The following is a 10,676-nucleotide window of genomic DNA, read 5'->3' on the forward strand; positions in this document are numbered from 1 at the left end:
TAAGTTAGGCTTCTAAAATATTGCTATAATATAGTTTTAATATTAATTAAATTTTGATTAAACATTTACAAAGTTTTTTCAATCATAAATGAAAGTTTTTACAGTGTATTTGAATAAAAATCAAGAAAATCTGATTTAAATCAAAAAAATCCGATTTAAATCGAAAAAATCTGATTTTTTTTTTTTTTAAATCACGAACCCTGCCTTTTATAGAAAATTAAAAGCTTACGTGAAAATGAATTAAAAAAAAGAGAAAGTTATTAAAGGGCACTATTTTGTTAAAGGTTCAACATAATAAACACAAACTATTTAAAAATTAGGAAAAACAAGAATTGATAAATATGAACAATTTATTCCAAAAGAAATATAAAAGCAGTTTCGATTAATTTTTTATGAGCTCTTAAATGATATTTCCTGTGGTGGTGGCGGGATGTTACATTCCAAATGTTCTCTTTTTTCTTCCAGAGTTCAATAAATGTGCTCTCCATTTCGATGCTCCATTTAAAAGTTTCCCCAACGGGAGCTTGCTCAAAATTTTTACTCATCTTTGCTGCAGTACAAGTAAAAAATTTTATTAAGAAAGGTGAAGCAAGTGTATTTAAGGCAACAGACAATAAGGAACATTCATGGAAAATAAAATAATACCAACCAATTAATTCTGTCAGCATATTGTTATGGTATGAGTAAGTTTTTTATTATCAGTAAAAACTGAAATAAATTTTTAATGGTTTTCCATGTTTTTATAATAAGATTAATAGAAAGTGAAATTAAAATTATGTATAATTACAAGGAGTATCAGTTACTTGTCCCATTTTTTCAAATATTTAACCTTAAGAAGAAGACTTCTTTTTTAGATAAATAATTTTAACTTTATCTTTAATTTCAAAAAATAAATTAATCTATTAAATTATGAAAAAAGCAGATATAAAAAGTACCTACATATTAGTATATTTAATGTTAAACGCGTGTTAATATTTTTTTATTAGAAATATTACCTTGAAAAAACCTGTTAAGTGCTTTAACGGGTAAAAAAATATTTTCAACTTCCTTCATAATTTATGCAAAACCTGCTTATTGATAATATATAAGACATGCAACTGCATTTGAAAAATTGATCCTTACAGACTATGTTATTTAAATTTCCATCTAATTTAATTTCATTAAATATTACTTCTTGAAAAAACCCGCTTTAAGTTTTTAATAGTATTATAAAATTACAGATTCAAGTTTCTTTAACTTTATAAATATTAATCATATAAAGCATGCAGATCTATATGACAAACTTATGCTACACAATAAATTACATAAAATTACATGCGAATCAATAAGTTTTAATAATAACTTTTTTTTTTTTTAATAAAACCCACTTAGCGTCCCAAGTGGGTTTTTTCAAGGTGGGCCCACTTGTCTAACCCTGATAGAAAGTGCAAAGTAATTAGAAAAAAACAAATTTTTATTCCGCGAATACTGACAAATATACAGTTTAAAAATAAAATAATACAAATATACTAATTATGTCAGCATATTGTTTAGGTATGAGTAAGTTTTCAGAAAAGTTTACTTTTTATAACGCTATTTTTTCCTTTGTAAAAAAATATTCAAAATCACTGAATTCAGTACCAACTCTAGAATAATTTCTGGTATAATCTTATCGGAACTATAGAAAGAGCAAAGTAATTGAAAAAAAAAACTATATTTTAATTCCGCGAATACTAACAAATATACAGTTACGTACAAAAGAGATTAAATGCAATTCATAAAATTTGCTTATCATTTAAAGTAATGTCAAAATATAAAACAAAACTACTTTTATGTACTTGCAAAATTTACTTCAGATTGGCGAATTTGGCGTAGAAAGTCATATTTTTAATTCACGGTTAAAAACATAACACATTTATAACATAAAATTCTTTAATGATTAGAAACAGATTTATACTTCGTATAAAATAACTTTAAAATCAATACTCAATTAAAAACTCACCAGAATTAATATATAACAAATTAGATATCCTGCTTCGTCAGATAAACTTTGCCGCCATATTGTTTTGACTTGTGCTATCCCATAACCCCATTCGGTTGCTGCCACCTGATTGGTTGAATTGTGAAGTTGCTTCAACACTTTCGAAGAGATGTGAAAGAGTTGAACAGCAGTTGTTCCAACTCGGATGAGTATAGCACACCTATATTTTCGGACGGGGTTGTCTTCGGAGTTGAAGTTGGGGTTGAGTTGATGGTTGAATTTAACGAATTTTCGCTATGTGTGATATGGCCTTTAGGGACTATTTATTCAAATCATATATACATNCATATTATTGTTATTGGTATTATTAATTCAAGTAGCAAACATTTTTGCAAGTTGACTGTAAGGACATGGCATTCGTTATAACTCCTCGATTTATAGGTTCCTATTTTGCATTTTTTTGTAATTTTTGTTTTTCAATTTTGATTAGATAAAGTTTTGTTCTTGTTTTTATTTGTTATTCCTCGCGCAATTGTATTGATATATTTTGCTTTGGCTACATTAATACAATATTAAAACTCCCTATTTTAGCAGATGAGGATATAATAATAAAATAAACTGGATGAAAAAGTATAATGGGATTCTACAATCTACAGAAGTATGGTAAATATTTACTGAAATGAAATCTACCAAAAATGAATTAGGATGTCGTATTGAGACTTTTTTGGGTAGTAAGTCGTATTTTTTAAATTTGATTTCTGATGAAAAATTATATCAATTTTACTCAAATTTTGTATTTTGGCATGTAAAATGACATTCTTAAAAAGGATGTAAGAAGATTTACACTACACAATTCAAAATTTTTTCGTTTATTATTAAGTGAAATAATTACTTTTTACATAAACTAATAACTTTGGATAAATGAATTATATAATTGAGTGAAAATTTTTTAATTACCTTTTCATATGTTATTTATTTAAATACCTTTTCATTTGTTTTTAATTACCTTCTAATTGTTTTATTTTTATTCATTTACTTTTTCAAATATGTAAAAGTAAATTTAACATTGGACAATTGTCCAAACATTGGACTCTTCTTCTGATTGAACTCTTCAGACCATATTTCCCAGATAGCAACTTTCTCTCCATTTTGGGAGTCAGAAATCCGAATCTGTCTAAACAAAAGATATGTTTATTCAGAGAAAATTTTAGTGTCTGATTTCGTAACTCAAAATATCATCTGCAATAATTATTTAACATATTTAATTTAAGGTCACTCCCTCGAACCTTTGAAATGGAGACATTTAACGTGAAGATCCGATCATTAGCTCCAAAGTTATAAAAGGGGTTCTTTTTTTTCCTTTTTGGATCCGCTGTTTTATCTTTTTTGTACTTTTTCTTTTGTTTCATAAAAGGCTTGATGTGTAATCAACGTTTTCTTTACTTTTTACGCGGTATTTATACAATTTGGCATTATTCTCAATTGAAAAGCATGAGCTTATATTCATTATGCCTTGATTAAACAAAAATACAGTAAATATTTGCTCATAGCGAAAAATATATATAATTTCATTGTAACAAAGTAATGCTTAATAAGTATTAGGTATCTAACGAAACATTTATTTAATGATTTTTAAGAAAATTTTGAGTGAAAATATTCATTCAAATAATAATTGATAGATAAAAGATAGATTTATTATTTTTATATATTAATTTATATGCTATTTATAATTGTTATATAGTGTTTATAATATTAATTATGCGCAATTAGGTTATAATTGATTTATTAATTAATAATTTTATATTATTTTTTTCTGACCTTAGCGTTATAAAATCTTGGGGTTTAACACGAACTCAAAAAAACATATTTAAGTATATTAACTATGTTAAATAATATTATAAATAATATAATGACATATACAAATAATTTATATTCTAATCAACAATTCAGTTCTACAAATGCCTTCTTTTTAGGATCATTCGTTAGATAACATAAACAAAAAGAGAGATATTTTATTACGATTTAAATTGCAGCACAATACAAACCAATGTGAAATCAATTTAGAAGCCAAAAATATCATTCAAGATATTTAGAGATGCTATGTTTTATTTTTTGTTTCGAATAAATTAAGCAACAATCTTTAAAATAATATGATAGACTTGTTTTCATGATTAACTATTGTAATTTTCTTTTATAGCTCATAAAATATGATCCTGAATTTTCTTAATATGTATGAATTTAACTTTAGCAGCTTCACTTGGTACGTTTTTGAGAACTAGTTAAATGTTGAACCACAATATGGATACCTTGTACCGTATAGTTGAATAAATTGGATGCTAACTTAATAAAGTATGTCATTAATTCTCACTTTCATTAAAGTTGATTAATAATATAATACAATCAAGTTTACGAATAATTAAATGCTGTCTTGTTTTGTCGAACTTGGCATTAAGTGAAGAGAAATGTGAGCGTTACAACATTCCAAAACGCCTGACAATATAATGATATTTGAATCCTTAAATATTTGAGACACTTTTTTTAAATTCGCATGTTAATTTGCCTTAGGCCGTTCTAACTTGCTAAAATATTTTGTTACAAATGGAAATGTAATAAAATTAGTTGATCTATGTACTGTTCTTTAGACTTATTAACATTATTAAAGTGAAGCAATATTATGCTTAAAAGAGTCCCAAAATTGGAATAGTGTGAAAACATTTACACAATCTTAAAATTTGGAGATGTTTTTAATTTGCTTATTTTTTAATTTAAATAGTTGTTACTTACATAAAATTTGCAACAAAGAAACATTGTCTTTAAATAGAAGGTCGTTTGTTGTATTTATTTCTATTTTTAAGTAGCAAGAAACCAAAGTAAAATACGACATTTTTGTTTGTAGTTTTTACAAATAGTTGTTGTCACAAGTATTCAAGGATTTTATTTGCTATACATACATGGAACATCTAGAACAGATATTCTAGATTGTTATTCTCTCGCAAAATCATTTTTTCCAATATTTTTCGAAGTAAACAAATAAAAACGCTTTACTTGCAGAAACGTTTCACCTTTTGTTGAATAACAAAGTAGGGATAAATCTAAAGATCTTTAAGGAATTTAAAATAAAAAATACAGAAATTTTATTTAAAAAAGATAAATTTATGGAAAAACTAAAATGATAAATGTTATTAATGATCACTGTTTTTGTTTATTTTTGCTTTAAAAAATAATAGTTAATCTTCTGGTATTTTTTGAATTATTAAAAAAACTTTAACTATATATATAGTATATACATATTATATATACATATTATATAATATATTATATATATATTATATAATTCTTTTTTTTAGATAAATAAAAAATGTTTTTTTAAATACTTTTAAAAAATAATCTTAATAATTTTTCTTCTCTTGTCATTATTTTTTATTATTTTCCATATTTTCTCTCTCTCTCTATCTGTATATATATATCTAATTCCTATATTTTGAGGGTCNCATTTCAAATTTCGCGACGTCATTTCAAGGTCACGCTCTGCAGCGTCGCCAACAGTTGATACAAACATTCCCAATTGGTATGAGTAAAACTTTTTGAGCTACTCTTTTCAGAGAAATCGACTAAATTTTGCTATCTTTTATAGTTAGTGAGATATGAATTTTTAAAACCCCGGAGTTCTTTTATAGACACCCTATATATATATATATATATATATTATAAAGTGATCACTTACTCATTCACAACTGTTAGCTACCAACTTACATTGAAAAACATAATTTAAATAACTTCACATTTATATTGCTTGTTTTATTACAAGATATATTAGAAGACAAATATTCTGAAAAAATTGCCGTACTATATAGTAATGACAATTCTGACAAAAACAATCTAGTTAATAAAATTAAAGAAAACTACTAGTTAATAAAGTAAAAAAACTGCTAGTTGATAAAATCAGTTAAGGAAATCTAGTTCATAAAATCAAAATAAAGTTGAATTTTGTCTTTTGTAGACAATTTTATTTTCACCAGAAATATACATAATCTGAAATCAATGCTCTTGACGCAACTCGCTAGCAATTCTGCTTCGGTTGAATTGTGACCTTAAGCTTTCCTCCGATATGTCAAGATATGCTAATTTAATGAATAAAACACCGCTCTTAGATACGTCGATACATAAAGTAGTTTTCTTTTAATAAATAATGATGATTTTCGCATTCTTGATTTAATTCTAAAAATATTTTGCCTGTATACAAAGAAGATCGTAATTTGAATGAAACTCTATTGAAAATAACTATAAAAAGAATACAATCTGCACATAAATAAAATAAAAGTTTCCAAATTTTTAAGAAGATAGTCCAAATTTTTTAGGTTTAAAATTTTCCTCCAATAGAATTAGAAACATAGACTCTTAAAGCTATTCAAATTTAATGCAATAAATAAAATGCTTTTTCTTTTTTTTTTTAAATTGCAAAGTCTTAATTTTGATTTAACAATCTGATTATCAATAACAAATTAATTATACAAACAGAATTATGAAGAAATCAGGGAGGATGGAAGACAAAGTGAGTAGTGAAAAAAACTCCTTTACTTCATCAGTATTTCTGATTAAAAATATTGTTTTCCTTTATTTTGCTACTTAGTAAGAGCCGTGGTGGGTCAGGGATCGAGCGCTCGCCTCCAGTGATGTTACTCGGGTTTAAATCCCAGCGATGGCTGGTAGATACGAATTCCACACCCAGCTCGCACGCACCACAGTACTGACGAAAAGCCAGGCCGGCGAGGATAATGGCGTAACCTCGCTGGTAGACGGGTCGAGGATTAGAATCTCCTTACCATCAGACTAACCGTGGTAGATTTTCCTGCTATCCCTTTCACGCAAATGCAGGTTTGTTCCCTCAAAATGTCCTTTACGAAGCAATTGTCTCCAGAAGTTACCTTGTCTTCCGTATTGAATTCAAAATTACAAGACTACGTCATTGAACATTGGTAGCCGTAAACTCAAAATTGGGCAGTCTGTGCAATGGCGGTTATAACATAAAATGTATAAGTATTCACATAAAAATTTAGCTAGCTTGCTCGTGTAATACTTTAAATCCTATTTTCATTTGGAAGAGGTTTATTAGTCTAGTAACTTCAGAGTAAGCATAAAATTTCATGATTTATTTTTATTCTTATTTTATTATTTTTATTTTTTCACTATTTCTAATTTTATTTTCCGTGCTAATAAATATATTAATAGGGTTATCCATATAAATACACTATATTTAGAATTCTAAGATATATTTTTTAAATTAAAAGTTTTTTTTTATATTTCAAGAGTGTGATTGGTTCGGGTGAGAATGTCTGATTAACTTTTTAAAAAATATTAAACGGTAAAAAAAAAAATTATTCTTTCATACAGAATGTTTCACAATTACAAGAAATTTTTCATAGGAACAGTGGGCAAAAAAGAACTCAACCACCCAGAATAACTTTTGATCTAATGATCGGATCTTCACACTCTAGGACTCAATCATAATGGCTCGAGGTGATGACCTCAATTATGCTAATTAATATGTGCAGACGATATTTTAAGTTCCAAAATCAGACGCAACAACTTACTTTCTTTGAATTATACCTTTTTTTCAATGGATTTGGATTTCTGATCCCCAAAATATAGGGAGTATCAATGATCGTTTTTTTTTTCTTCCAGACGTGAGGTATCAATGATCTGGAAAATATGGTCCCCATAGTTAGATCAAGCGAGTGATTCAAAGTCTTGACCTCTTAATGTTAATTTTACTTTATGCGTATTTCGCCTTATCTTGAGAACTCTTTAAGTGAATTAAAAAAAAAAATCTGCACACAACTATAAAATTCATTTGTCTAAAGATAATTCCATACAAAATATGACTTTTATTCCGTGGGGAGAATTGTTTACGACAATGTCAACCTTCATCTATGAAAAGGTACCCCCATCATAGAATCGAGTTAACATGTCATATATACTAGTGAATTGTAATTGTAATTTTGTAGTGGTAGATACTCTACAGTACTCCCTCACCAGAATTATAACTGTGATAGAATTCGATGAATGGATACCACTAGTTAAATCATCGCTGTTGTTTTGTGTGAAGCCGGGAGAGCTGTATTAAGATCACCGTACTGAATGTGAGAGGTTTATTAAGTAGCCGCTTCTGTATTGCCTTTAGTAGTCGAGTGTAAACGTTGTGTGTGATTGAAACTGAGCAGCAACAGCGCTAGTAGGTGGATGATGTTGCAGTCACAAGTAGCAAGTCATCTATTCAATATGGACCATCCAACGAAGTAGACGTTACTGTCGATGTAGGCGTGTTCATATCGAAGTGGGCGCTTCTGCCAAGGTAGGCGTGTTCACAATACGTCCGGGTCACCAATGTAGGGAGAGTTGTTTTCGACAATGTCAACCTTCATCTATGAAAAGATACCCCCATCATAGAATCGAGTTAACATGTCTTATATACTAGTGAATTTTAATTGTAATTTTGAAGTGGTAGATTAGCTACAATTCAATAAATTTTACGTTAACTGTGCTGCGGATTATGATAACTGTACAGGCACTTCAAGTGAAGGGTGTACTATTTACGGTTACAGTCCTTAATCAAAGGTGAAATTTTTAAAATTGTAATTCTTTCGAATGCGTACAAAAAATAAGTGAGAAATCAGCAAGTTTACTTACGAAGAAATATGAGGTGAGAAACTTTCAAACAATAAGCTATCGGAAATTATTCAAGCGAAACCAGTTCTTATCCCTCTAAAGCCGGTTTTCCGTTTTAAATTTTTGCAATATTTGGCGTTTTGGAGCTCGACAAATTTCTTTTCAGGTTAAGCATTCTACTATAATCAATGTAATAATATACTTATATTTTTATAATTAGGATTAAGTTGTCTTTTCTAAAACAAAAGCAAATAAAATGATTCATAAACAACTGCGATTTCTTTTTTAAAGTACACTCTTACTCAACACAAAATTCAAAAACTACCAAATATTCCTTTATAGGCTTGTCACAAGAATTTAAAAATGAGGAATAAAAATGATAAATAATAATGGTTTTGAGAGGAGAGATGAGTTTCACGTACAAGAATAAATAAGAAAAGGTGTTTAAAATCCAAAAAAGGAAAGACGAACTCCGGCAATTTAGAGCAATTCACAACAAGTAGAACATTCAAAATAAAAAGCATCTCTTGTGCTGTGTATATAAACATCATTAATTCAGAAGAGAAGAATATGCTTTAGACAAATATTACAACACAACTTTCACTATATGCATTTACTCTGAGAATTTATTAAGATTTTCTTTCATTTTTTTGAGCTCACGATCAAGTGCAAATATGAATAAGAAAACATTATATCAATATTATGCATAGATTTTAAATATATGACACGAATTTGTTTTTAAAGGCAATAGCTAGTATCAAAGAATATTTTTGACGCATTTAAGTTTTGTAAAGTTGTTTACGTCTCCAAATTCTGTTTCACTGCTAAGTTATACTGTTGGGATTACTTGAAAGCAGATACGACAACGAAAATTACTCAGAGTTACTTTTATTTACAAAATCACTTGAATTTTAAAATTGAACATCAAAAATTTATTTCCTTAAAAACAAAAATTTATGTATAGTATAACTGCAATAGACTATATTTAATTACTACGTTTAAATAGTAAAAAAGTCCAGAAAAAAGATATTGGTAGATGTTTTTTATGCAAATTGAAGCTTTCAAATCTTTAAAATTCGAAGAACTATAACAAAAAATAATTAATGAAACAGGTTAACACATTGCCTTGAAGACATTCTACCTATAAAATGTTTTTGTATCGCTTAAAAAATAGTTAAAATTAAACTGTAAAATTAGAAAAGGATTACGAAACGCAATAAAATAAGGAAAAATATCTATATTTATGTACAGCTATTTAATCTTACAAGAAAAAGTTACAATTATTTTTTTAATATAAAAAAGATAAATAAGTAATGTTAAATAAATAAATTAATATTAAGTAAAATAAATAAGAAATAGCTAACAATTAATTAAAAAATCTAGAGTACATAAAATTAGCGCATATATTTACGTATATTTCATACATACTGAATTTATTTTGGCAAAAACTTGCCACACTTTAAATAGAATTATGGAATAGAGATATATGCATTTTTTTGTCTATAAAGTGAAAGTATTATTTAATATATATCATAAAAGTTTAAAAATGCATAAATTTTTTTTTTCAAATTACATATTTTAATATTGACCATAAACTTTAGCCAGTCATTCGGTGCCTTTTTATCTTTTGAAATTTTGCTTCACGGGAACGATGTCATTAAATAGGAACACTTTGTTCTTCTGCCTTTACAACAACTTCACGGTTGTGCAAAATGCATTTCGGAATCTTAAACAATTTAGCAATTGATGATTTTGATATTATTCTTGAAATTCTTCTATCGAATTTCGTTAAAATTTTCAATTTCTAAGCATATAGCGATAAGCTGGTTACGAGTAGCATACTTGCTCAATAACATACTTCCAGCGATTTGAGCAAAAGTAAAATCAATTTCGAATTGTTATCCTTAGACAGGAAACTCTGATTTTTAAATTACGGTGCAATATACACTTAAAATTCACTATAATGGTAAGTATTCGATGGATCATAATTTATCTGACCATAAAATGTGTCCAGAACATCCTAGGCTAAGATTTGGTATATATATATATA

The 10,676-nt window shown here is 27.3% G+C and overlaps 1 long non-coding RNA gene across 1 annotated transcript; it reads right to left on the bottom strand.

The window, feature by feature from the left end:
- Window positions 1-332: 332 nt before the first annotated feature.
- On the bottom strand, window positions 333-2,249 carry LOC122270394 (uncharacterized). The gene is made up of 2 exons (XR_006225771.1): window positions 1,982-2,249; window positions 333-550 (listed from the first exon to the last, which is right to left on the bottom strand). It is a non-coding gene; the product is annotated as an uncharacterized lncRNA (long non-coding RNA).
- Window positions 2,250-10,676: the final 8,427 nt, after the last annotated feature.

Source organism: Parasteatoda tepidariorum, chromosome 7 (assembly GCF_043381705.1).
Source record: "Parasteatoda tepidariorum isolate YZ-2023 chromosome 7, CAS_Ptep_4.0, whole genome shotgun sequence".
NCBI lineage: Eukaryota > Metazoa > Arthropoda > Arachnida > Araneae > Theridiidae > Parasteatoda > Parasteatoda tepidariorum.